Below are 12,560 nucleotides of genomic sequence, written 5' to 3' on the forward strand. Positions count from 1 at the left end.
GTGCAGCCCTGAGAGTTACTTTAAATTCTGCTCGTGTTGTAATGGCTATTTCAAGGATGCAGGATCTCCAGGACATGAGAGCACAATGATCATGCCTCCCACTGCTCGTTCCTCCATCCCACACCTTATGGAGCAGGGCAGGTGCTCACATCCCTTTGCTCTAACCTAGCTAGCACAAAGTGGATGCATGGCAACAGTGAACAGGATCCTAGATGTTTTTACAGTACCATGAATGGGGGCCCACTTTTGATAGGATTTCTGGGACAATGATAAAATATTAAATTGGATGAATAGGTTAATCAGATTTAGTTACCAGTAGACACCTGTGCTTTGCCAGTTGTGATCATTTTAATTAATTCAACTCCAAACACCAGCCACTGGCATTTCCTTTCTGATATTAGAGCCAAAAGTAGCAACTCTACTAAGACATGACACTTCATTTTGTCAAACAAGGAAGCCAACTGGTCTTATGACAGCCAAGCAAGAATATGCCTTTGTTGTGGTAAGACATCTACATTTTATCTCAGATCAGATTTGTTGAGCTAAGAAATGATTACTTGAAAAAAAAGGCAATATCTACTGTCGATCAGTGATCCAGGGTTTGTTGAGAACAGACCACAACATTTTAGGTAAAGCACAAAATCACTTATTACAATATATAGTCTGGGGAGCTGTTGTAGGTTTATGTTTACTTAAAAAACAAACAAAAAACAGGCCATTGATGAAGCTTCATTTTTCCAAGATAGCTATTTAGTTTACTGTTATGTTGGCTTCTTTCTTTTATTTTTCCGTACTTGCTGTTTTCATCATATTCAGTCCTTTCTGACATCATAACTAACTCTTCTGTCACAGAGTCAATAAGCCATAAGTACGTCTGATACATATGTAACAGTTACATAGAACTTGTTTATTTCATTGCACTATACATGATAGGCCAATATTGAATCACCTTTCTCAAGAAAGTAGCCCTAGTGATTTTAATTGAACCCCTCACAGGAATAACATTTTGGCCCTATGTCAGAATGGAGACAGGCCTTTAAAGTACCAGCAACTTAACTGATTACATTCAAAACTCTGAAACAAACCATGCCCAAAACAGAACACTTAATTCAAAGTTTTAAAAAGAAGTCAAGACTTTGAAATGCATAACTTCAGTTTTTATATTAAAAGCCATTTATCTAAAACCCATAACAATCTTTATTTTTTACTTCAATCTATTTTTTAAAAGGTACAGAAGAAGACCATACTGTCATGCTGGGTAAATGCGGGGGAGAACATTTGTTATATTGTTTGACATCAATATGTCAAAATCATATTAATTCATGTGAGATATGCCATGTCATGTACTGTTAGGAAGGTTATAGTATACTAAGTAAGATAATAATACTTATGTTGATGTATGATGTGTGAAATGGAAGTTATAGATATATTTTATATATCTATATTTCAAATGGTGCTGTCTGAGTAATGACTCAGACAGGAGGGCTGCAGAACAATAGCCTACTTAATGGCCCATTAAGATATCCCCAGGTGCAAGGAGTCCAGGGGGAGAAGCTGGAGATACACCTGATGAGGCACCAGGACTTGCCCATGTGACTCTGAACTCCATTTTAGTTCCTATAAAACCCTACAAACCACAGGGCCAGGGCCAGAGGGTATATAAGGCTGAGGCCTTAGGAATCCATTTTGTCTTCAGTCACCAGTCAGGACACAGCTTCAAACACCTATCTACCTCTGAATCAAGTCATCTGCAACTGAAGCTGTGAACAAAGGACTAAGACCCATCCAGTTATTGGATGTATATCGGAGGAACTGTATAAGCCTGCAACTCTACAATTCTTTTAGAAACCTGATGTATATGGACTTTTAATCATTTGTAGGTATTTGATTGCTCTAATCCTTTAATTTTCTTATGGTTTCTTTCTTTCTTTCTACAATAAACCTTTTGTTTGAGTTACTAAAGGATTGGCTGGCAGCATGGTATTTTAGGTAAGGTCCAAACTTATATTGAACTGGTACTGTGGCTGACCCCTTGGGGTCAGAGGGAACCTTTTTAGTAAAGAACATACAGTTTAAATAACTGGTCTCTTTACTGGACCCAGTGGCTAATTGGGAGCCAGAAGCTGAAATGCAGTAAAGGGGGCTCTGTGTATTCGTATACTGGTTTCTGTGGGGATTCAGAAGTGCAGTTTGTGGCTGGTTGGGAAGTCTAGCTTCAGTGCCACCCACCAGTGCTGGGAGAATCTGCTTTCTGTTTGCAGCCTGCCCTGACCTTGGCATTTTCAGGTGGCTACCCTGGGCATGGGATGGGTAACACATACTACTACTGGAATTGATTTCCTAATGCATTCCTCCACTCCTCTGTATCAGGCACCTTGGAATTCTAGTCGTATGGTAGCATAAGCCAAACAAATTAAATCTTATTAAGTTTGTCTATAAAAATATTTTACTTGAGCTCTATACAGTCCTGAGAGAAAATACTCACTGGGATAAACGTGAAATATTTTCATTTTTGCATTTATTAATTTGATAAAAGCTCATTGGGGTTTCCAAAGCAATTTTCTAATTAATATATTTAACTTTATAATGATCTTATATTTATAGTTCATCCTTTTACCTAGATAGAAAAACTAATGGGACAGCTTACCACTATGGTGTTGGTATCTCCTGGAATCCGTGTTCTGGGCTACCTCAGGTCCTCAGTCCCCTTCTGAGATAACCAGTCCTTGCTTCTTCCAGTCCTGAGGTTCATACTGTCTTCTCTGCTGGGGAAGAGGTAGGGGACCGAGGTCTGCATTCTCTTCAGGGTTCCAGTCCATGGACCCTACATTAGCCAGTTAAAAACTTCACCTTCCAACCCCTTGCTGCTTCTCTGGGCAGCTGTAACCTTTCCTTGTTCATTAGTGTCTCTTACCAGACTGTGGATTCCATTGCTACTTCTCTATGATTAAATTATTTTGGTTTTTCTAAAGGGAAACTATGCAAAGTCATGGGATAAGAGGGAAGGTCCTCTCCTGGATCAGTAACTGGTTAAAAGATAGGAAATAAAGGGTAGGATAAATGGTCCATTTTCAGAACAGAGAGAGGTAAATAGGGGTGTCCCCCAGGAGTCTGTAATGGGACCAGTATTGTTACAACATATTCATAACTGATCTGGAAAAAGGGGTAGATAGTGAGTGGCAAAATGTGCAGATGACACAAAACTACTGAAGATAGTTAAGTCCAAAGCCAACTGCAAAGAGTTAAAAAGGGATCTCACAAAACTGAATGAGTGGGAAACAAAATGCCAGATGACATTCTATGTTGATAAACCTCTTCCTTTCAACTCATATTTCCTATTTCCCTGATCGTTGTGTACATCAGATCTCTTAAAAGGCCACATCTGTGGGATAGGTGTGAGCTGACCCATTGGCCTTACCTACCTCAAAGGCAGCTTGCCCTATCACACTGCCTTTTTATTTGGACTTGCCACAAGGAACTCATCATACCAGCTTTTCAGTACAATAAAACTGAAAACACATATATTTGTATTGACAATGGGGCTCTGAGTTATATGAAGCCCTAAGGTACTGCCACGATACAAACAATGCTACTACTTTTTCCCTCCACTAGCTCCCTATCAGACATCAGGCTAATTCATGTTCTCTAGTCCAAATATTTAAAAACATCAATGATCTGGGAACAGATTTACATGAGAACTGCCTCATCTCCAACATGCCCCTATCCCTTGAGACCATTACATTCGTTAGAGACACTGAAATTTTATTTGCCCAGAGTGAAAGTATCAGGAGATGGAGACAGGGTATTTTAATCAAAGATAAAAATGTGCTCTAGTCTTACTTCCTTCACAGTCCATTGCAACCCCTTCCCCCTGTGTACAGTACTGGTCATCCCATCTTACAAAGAGAAAGGTGACAAGAATGATGAGGCACACAGAAAAATTCTTGTAGGAAGAGAGATTGAAAAGATTGGTGGTGTTTATCTTAGAAAGCAGCTGAATAAGAAGGGGCAAGATAAAATGATAAATAATATTGTGAAGATAGTCTGGGAGCTTCTGTTCTCCCTATTCAATAAAACAAAAGCAAGGTAACACTGAGTGAAATTAAAAGGTGGCAAATTCAAAACTGATAAAGGAAAATTCTATTTCATATAACATGATCAGAGCATGTAACTCATTGACACAGGATGACTATTGAGGCTAAAAATTTAGTAAGATTCAAAGATTGGACATTTTTATGGATAACAAGAATATCTAAAGTTATAATTGTTAATGCTAAAAACAAATTGGAAGGAATGTAAATCCTCATACTTGAGATGTTAACCTAATCCCTAATAGAGATTGGTTTGAGATTTTAATAGGAGGCATATTATCTCATGTCTCTCCTGCAAAGTAGATCCACCAGGATCTGGCGCTTCCCACTCCTGGAGACTTGATGCTAGATGGACTATGGATCTGATTATTATGTTAGGAAAATATGAGTTGCCATTAGGGATCTGACCCAACGTTCACCTAGCCCATTATCCTCTCTCCAACAGTGGCCAGCACCAGATGCTTTAGATGTAGATGCAAGCAATTTCCTAATCTTTAGGAGTTAAAGATTGTCTTAAATCCTAAAGCATGAGGTTTAATATATATTTCTATAACTGCATCCATGATAGTTATATTTAAAAATAAAATACCCAAATGACTGAACTTCGGGAGGGTATATGCAGAACCTACCCACTTTAGTTTTTAGTCTTATTTTCTTCCCAGTTTTAATCATAGTAATTCTGTTTTACAGACAATTTCAATGTTTCAAAATTTGGTTTAGCTCCAATTTTTTAAATGAAAACCACAAAATTCAGATTTCTCCATAAAAAAGAATGAAGCTCTGCTTTGAGGCAGTTTGGTGGCTGGCTTCCACTGAACCCCAGATCCTGAAAGCCCTGGGGTCTGTGGCTCTGAGGCAGTCAGCATGGTTCAGAACCGCAGACTTTGGAAGGTAGAGTTCCCAACTCCAAGATAGGAACCAGGTATCTGTACCGAAATCAGTGCTGTTCAACATATTCATAAATGGTCTGTAAAAAGGGGTAAAAGTGAGGTGGCAAAATTTGCAGATGATACAAAATTACTCAAGATAGTTAAATCCAAAGCAGACTACAATGAGTTACAAAGGACTAAACAGGTGACTGGGCAACAAAATGGCAGATGAAATACTATGTTGATAAATGCAAAGTAATGCACTTTGGAAAACATAATTCCAACTATACATACAAAATAATGGGGGTCTAAATTAGCTGTTACTACTCAAGAAAGAGATCTCAGAGTCATTGTGGATAGTTCTATGAAAACATCTGCTCATTGCATAATAGCAGTCAAAAAAGCTAACAGAATGTTAGGAATTATTAAAACAGGAATAGATAACATAGAAAATATCATAATGCTACTCTATAAATCCACGATATGCCCACACCTTGAATACTGTGAGCAGTTCTGGTCACCCCATCTCGGAAAAGATACATTAGAATTGGAAAATGTACAGAGAATGGTTACAAAATGATTAGGGGTACGGAACACCCTCCACATGAGAAGAGATTAAAAAGACTGGAACTGTACTACTGTTGTCATATGTTCAAATCCAATAAGGACTAAAATAGATGTGTTGATTCTTTCAGCACAAAGGGATATTTGTCTCTGCCACTATCTCCACCATAACATAGATTTCTGCTTTAAATTTACACCATAATGTAGATTTCTGCTTCAAATTGATTGAGCCAACTGAAAAAATAAAATAAATAATCACTTTCTTTGACCTTCCGAATCATGGATGATTAGATCTGAGATTTAGAAATAATTGCTTTCATAGAGAGAATTTAGTTTGCTATCTATTCTATTTGATATTTTATGACAGCTTCCTTATTTTGTTTAGAATCAAGATATTCTTTTTACCTCCATGCTCACTATCTGTCACTTACATTTTTATCTTAGGATATGACTAATCCTGAATGCAATGAAAAGGCGGAGGAAGCCTCAAACTTGGGGTATATTGAATTACTTAACATTCATAGGTGGAAAACACGAATTTGTCAATAAAATGGGAAATACACAGGTTAACATTTTATTATCAAAGAAAAAGCCAGTTTTAGGAACAGCTACAGGAAGGATGAAATTCATTAAAAGAGAATGCTATGTGATTAAAAAAGGACAGAACACAATTTTCAGGAGGATGCTAAAATTATACCCACTGAAAACCATTATGAAGTTTCTAGGTGGTGTTGTGTAGATCAACACAATACATAATGTGATGATGCCATTTGGCTGTATGGGCTTGTTGCTGCCGGTAGCCAGGGCAGGGAGATTTGATGACCATGGGCAAAAGGATATAAGCTGGTGACTAAGGATGTAATGCTGTTTACTAATATGGTTTCAGATTCAAGCTCCCATTAACCTACACCACATCATGAGATATCCCGAGAATTTGCCGTTTGTGTTGCTTTTACTCTTTGTATTTCATATTGCAAGGCTTAATGACAATGCAATGAAAAATAAATGATGCGAGTTTCATGTTGCAGTGTCAAAGTAATGCCACAGGTTAGAGCTTTTCCAAACTGAATTTACAACATGCCACAGCATGTTGACAATCGATGGGAATCAGATATTTTCAATCCTTTGGAAAATAACTTTAAATGTATGAGGCAAAGCATAATCGTAAATCCTGCAGAGTTCTCTGCACATTACCTGATTTTGGAAATAGGAAAGGATACAGACATGAATATGGTTTGCTGCACTTTTGTGGGTCTGTATTCCTTCCCATGCATTTCAGCTTAAACGGGATTTAAGTATCCAAGAATCACATGGCAAACAGGCACAAGGAATTCATAAGTACGTTGACATCGGGTGTACTGATCAAAATCTTGCACATAGAACAGATGTGACAAAACTCATAGCTTCACAGGGATTATAGCGATTTGTTTTCTATTGGCTCATGCAGGGAAAAAAAAAACTGATATTATGTTTCAATAGTAATTGTACATAGGACCCACAGACCATTAATTTTTAATGTATAGCCACTATAGGGAAGACTTTAGTTTCTTGCATATGGGGTTCTGCTATTGGTAAGCAGAGAGCAGAGGGGGCTAAGGGGGGCAGATTAAGATTGCTGTTGGAAAAAAATTAAAGATTTCTAGATTTCCTACTTGGGTGTTTTCACTTAGTCTTCTAAGTTCCTGACTTTCAAACCCAGATATCTAAAGTTAAGTTCCTAAACTACATAACTGAGCACCTAAAAAAAGTTATTTGATTTTTAGAGTTGCTGAACAGTCAGAAATTCATCTGAAATTAATGGGAGCTGCTAGTTCTTAGCACCTTTGGATTTTGGGCCACTTTTATTTAGGTACTTAAATATATATTTATTTTAATTCTACAGTGTTCCACCCATGTTGTTATAAAGTAATAGATATATTTTGGCAAGTTTAATTATAGTTATGGGGTTTTCTAAATTAATTATTACTATCAAAACATATTTTAAAGTAATCAGTCATAGATTTTATGTCTTTGAGTTGAATTTAATGTATGGTGTATGCATTATCAGGAGAGTAACAAATACCATTTCAGTAATATTATAGGCAGAAGTAGACTGGAAAAATAAGTAAACTTCAGGCATCTGATATATAGGATATTTTTATAGCCCATTTGCCATTTTGAGATTTGAGAGCTGCAGCTCCCACAGACAGAGACAAAGGTGGGGAAACCTAAATTGACAGCTCTGCCTGTGTACTTAAAGATACAGACAGCTTGGAGGATGGGCTGGAAGAGGAGTTACAGGACCAGGAGACTGGCTGCCATGCCTGGCCAATCAATAATACCCTAAATAGCCTACATGTGACTAGAATTGTTCAGGCAAGTGTGTCCAGCCCAAACCTGCACATTGGGTGGGGGGGAAGGAGGTAAGGAACTTAGGTCTCCTATGGCTTCTGGAAACCATCTTCTCAGTTGCTCTTTGCAGGGTAGGAGAGAGAAAAATTCCATTGTGCTTCCTGAAAAGGGGAGCCCAGCTGACCAGAATCACCTAGCTTCACAGATGGTTTTCCCTTCAGCTAGCTATCTGCATTCATCTTGGATATTGAAACTAATCCTTCCACATCCAAGAAGATATATGTAGGCAGCAAATAGAAAGGAGTCAGCTGGCTGTAGTCTAGAAGAAAGAGGAGAGAAGTTGTTCCTAGGCTTCACTATGCAGGGAGAGAGCACCATCTATTAGCCTCTAAAAATAGGCCACTCTTGTGCTTGAAGACAAAAGAATGTTTTCAGTCATCCACTGACCTTCTCTGGTCCTGAGCATGATCTGCATGCCACATAGAAAGAAGACATTACAACAGTGAGTATTCTAGGTATATTTGGGTATCTAAGAAAGGGATATGGGGTGAGGGAAATCCTGGCTTATGTGTTAGCAGGCAGGTGAAGGCCTGCAACATTAACGTGATAATTTACTGAAAAAAATTATGCTTATCTGGTCAGCCCTATAGCGCTCCAACACAAAAAAACAGATCTCCTAAGACAACTAATACTCAGAAGTTACACCTGTTTTACTTGTTCATTCTTTGTGGGATTCTGACTATTCCCATTTTTCTTCTTCTTTCTACAAGGGATGTGAATATCCGAGGGAAGCAGTATTTAATTATTGTCGTGTGGTTAATTTATTCATTAGGAAGGATGGTCTAGTGATTAGAGAACTATCCTAGGACTTGGAAGATGTTGGTTCAAATGACTGTTCTGTCACAGGAACAACATGAGGCACAAAGCCTCAGTTGGGAGCCTCATCTCCTATACAATGTAGGGGAGAAGGCCCAAAGAATATGATCCAAAAAAGCCAGGATTCAGAGGGAGAAGCTGCCTAAACTAGCCAATGGGAAATGCTGATGACAGGGGTGTGTCCTAAGCCCCTGTTGGAGATAGGCATCTAATTCCAGGCTGCAAGGAGTGTCTGTCTGCTAGTGATCTGCAGCTGGGAACCCCTTCCCTGGGGTCAGGTAAATCATCTCTTGTGAGAATGAATTAGCTGCCTATCCTGTGTGGACTGAGGTAACTGGAGGAGGGTGTGGTGCTACCACCACCCAATTTATAACCATTGAGCTCAAAGTTAATTTATAACATTGAGCCTGGGTTCAATTTTCCCCCTCTGCCTGATAGGAGAGATTGAGGAAGCCTTACATCCGAATATTTGAGTGGGAGAAGGGATTTGAAGGGAGAAGGGCTGTGCCATCTCTCAGGTGAGTGCCCTAGCTACTGCACTATGGAATAAATAATTTGAAAATGTCATTGGAGCAGAGGGATTAGATTCTGGTTCTAATCCCCAGGCTACAGAGTCATTCTCATGTTTGCTCTCTCTCTCTGGCCCAATGATTTTCATTATTTATCCACAGTGGAACAGCTTCAACAGGAGAGGATGAGGGAGCCTAGGTGCTGAACACAGGCTTTTTAAAATCCCAGTGGTTTTCTAGGTGTCTAAAAGTTACTATGTCTAAATTTCTTTTTGAATTTAGTCCTCTGTCTCCAAAGTTTAGATTGCAACTATCAGTGTGGAAACTTCTTTGCCTGACCTTCTGGATTCAGACAGGAAAGATTGTTTTTGCCTGGGAGAAATTAATGTATGCATGAAGAGATGGTAAAATGTGAGGATAGATGGCCTTGTGATTAAGGAACTGAACTGGGCCCCTGTGCATTAATGATACTAGCAGCACCATCTATAATTCAACCGCCTCTCAGCTGTGTATCCATTTTTTTTAAAAACTAGAAAGTACAGAGGCATGGTTCTATCTAAAACTGTGTGTTTTAATGTGTGTTGCGTAGGTGGAGGGGGAAGAGTAAACCTGTGGAATTTATTCCTGGTTTCAGGTATAATGTGAAAATTTAACTTTGAAAGAAAGCTATAAAATTTGCATTTTCAAATTTATACCTAATTTGACACCCTCTGGGCCACGACAAGTAACAGATGCTGTCAATACAAATTACAGCACTTATATAATATTGTGACATACTTGAGTGAATTCAAGTATTCATCTCAACTGTCTGACTGTTAGAAGGGCAACCTCTTTTTACATACGCCTTTTTTCTTCCTTCTATCCTTCTCCATATCCCTCTTTATTATTATGGATGAGTATTTTATTTTCCCTAAAGAACACTTCCCCTTAAAATTCACTCTAGAGATTTTCTTTTCTTTTTTTTTCTTTTTTTCCCCTATGTAAATTTGCTGCTGGTAAAATGTGTCAGATGGACAGCTCTGCAAATACGTCTCTTACATATATTGTATGTATTGTATGAATATTGTATGTATCAGTTGCATGGGCTATTCTGCTATCACAGTACACCTGGGGTACACCATCTCTAGCAGTAAGAGAGTTTTTCATTCTCCCTGGCTCTTTCAATCTCTGTAAAGAGATTATTAAATTGTGCCAGGACTGGGTTCCCATTGTGGAAGGCTATACCTATAAGACAGAAAATGTGCATACAATATTTACAGTCTAACATGAGACAAGATGCAACAAGTGATTGACAAACAAGCATAAGGGAGAGCTTAACTATCGCATAATATGAAGGTTCCTGGTAGTTTCAATTTTAAATAAAGAAAATCAGCTAATCTTGAGTGATGCACAATTAAACTGTAGGAATATAGGCCCCCACTAGGCCTGACTGAACTATGGCTTTAAACTGAGTTTGGATATTTGCATGAGTAATAGGCCCAAAACATGTGACTGCCTTCCCCCCCCCCCCCCAAAAAAAAAAAAAAAAGAAAAAAAGAACTGAGAAAGAAGAATTGTTTGTGTTAAGTTTATAGTGACCCTTTGTATACCAGCCTTGCTTTATTTAATGTTTGGGAAATATAGTAAACATAGTGAAACGAGCATCAGGTGCAGTAAATAATTAGTTAGAAATGCTGGGGGGGTGATATGTCAAGAGAGATAGGGGGGGGAAGCCTTGAAGAGAGTAAAGTGCTGGGCTAAACTGCTTCGGCTGAGTTTAGCTAAGGTCCAATAATCAGCAGTGCTTTCACTTGTTTGTTATAGTGCATAAAAAAGCAATGTTTTATAGAAGTTCTTTGTCAGAGCTTTTCCTTATCCCTCTGGAATCACATCATGATGGGAAGATGTCTCCAGGGCCTGATCTGACTGCATCTATTCAGCCAATGCTTATAACTGTAGTAGTACTAAAGTAAGAATATAAAGGTGCATATATTTATATAGATGTTTTGGATGTAACCAACATCAAGTGGTTTTTAAACTAATACAGGAATCCTTGTGTAGCAACTGAGTCATACGTAGTATACCTTAATACATTTATTAGGATTTTTTTTTCCAGTATAAGACATACACTAACAAGAGTGACAACTATAGTGTAAATTGCAGCGTACTTCCTTCTATCCACCCTTCCCGCCTCATTTTTATGGATTTCTGTCCACTGGTAGCTGTACTGAAATCAAAGCAAGCTGAAATGCGGGAGGTAGAGAAAATCATATGAAACTCCTTTAAGAAGTTCTGCAGATTCTACAAATTCAGGAGATAGCACTGATCACAAATGTATACTTTCTTTTGTATCATGATGGTGAATATCAGTCTGGCCCAGATGTGTTTTGTAAACCTTTTGTAATCTGTGCAAGGCACCATTGAGACATTCACTCCCATTTTTGTTTAGCCACTGCGAGGAAGGCTTGTTTGAGATTGTTGGTTAAACATGGCTGATGTAAAATACTATTTTCCATAGGCTCAGTCACAAATTTTGTGATATTAATCTTACCTTTTCAACTATTTACATTCTTTTAAGTATGTGTGGGCTGAAGGCCGTCAAACTTTATCCTGCCCCCTTCTCGCCCCCAAAAAAGCCACGCCGACCAGGTGTTCAACTGCAGATTATAGAAGCTGCTGCCAGAATGCATCTATAATATCAGGTATATGATGATACTGCAAACTGTGAAGGGGAAGTAACTAGAAATTAGAATATCAAGGTTGCTTAAAGGAGAATTAAAAGTAAAGAATATAACGGCTGCTGGAGGGCAACTTTGTTCCAATGTGCTCAGTCTCTTGCACAAAGAACAGCTGAAGTTTCTCACAAATCATTCCTAGAAGCGCTAAACCCAGGTGGTAAAAGAATGAAGTTGTTAAAAAATCCCATTAATTATGGAGGGGGGAAGGGGCAGAAACCTTTTTCTGTTTTTGCAAACTCTTGGAAAATAGTATTTCTTCCAGGGAAAGTTATTTAAGATGCAATATAAGCTTTTTCTCTAATTAGAATGTTGCAATTTTGGAAATAGAAAATAAAAATTAAGATATTATAGCTCAATATGCATCTTCCTTCCCGAGTCCTTTTGTAGTAATTTAGATGGAATATGTGGGCTAAAGGCATTAACATAATCCAATCACTTTGTTTTACATACTTTTTACAGTTAAGCTTACAGTTTGGATAAATTTAGGTCCGATTCTCACAACATTCCCTAATCCAATTATAGTTACTAGTATGAGTGGCTATTGACCCTTCCTATTCGCTGGGGTATTACTTTCTTGTAATCCTTACCCATGTCACATGACTG

At 38.2% G+C, this 12,560-nt stretch overlaps 1 long non-coding RNA gene across 1 annotated transcript in view; it reads left to right on the forward strand.

Moving 5' to 3' along the window:
* The first annotated feature begins 443 nt into the window (after positions 1-443).
* The window catches only part of LOC137159628 (uncharacterized), a 40,371-nt gene continuing 28,254 nt past the window's right edge, over positions 444-12,560 (forward strand). The window contains exon 1 of the long non-coding RNA XR_010921671.1: positions 444-502. This is a non-coding gene — a long non-coding RNA (uncharacterized lncRNA). The remainder of the gene's footprint in view (positions 503-12,560) is intronic.

This window comes from Emydura macquarii, unplaced genomic scaffold (assembly GCF_026122565.2).
Source record: "Emydura macquarii macquarii isolate MOO-44397 ecotype Brisbane River unplaced genomic scaffold, CSIRO-AGI_Emac_v2 contig_1876, whole genome shotgun sequence".
Taxonomy (NCBI): domain Eukaryota; kingdom Metazoa; phylum Chordata; order Testudines; family Chelidae; genus Emydura; species Emydura macquarii.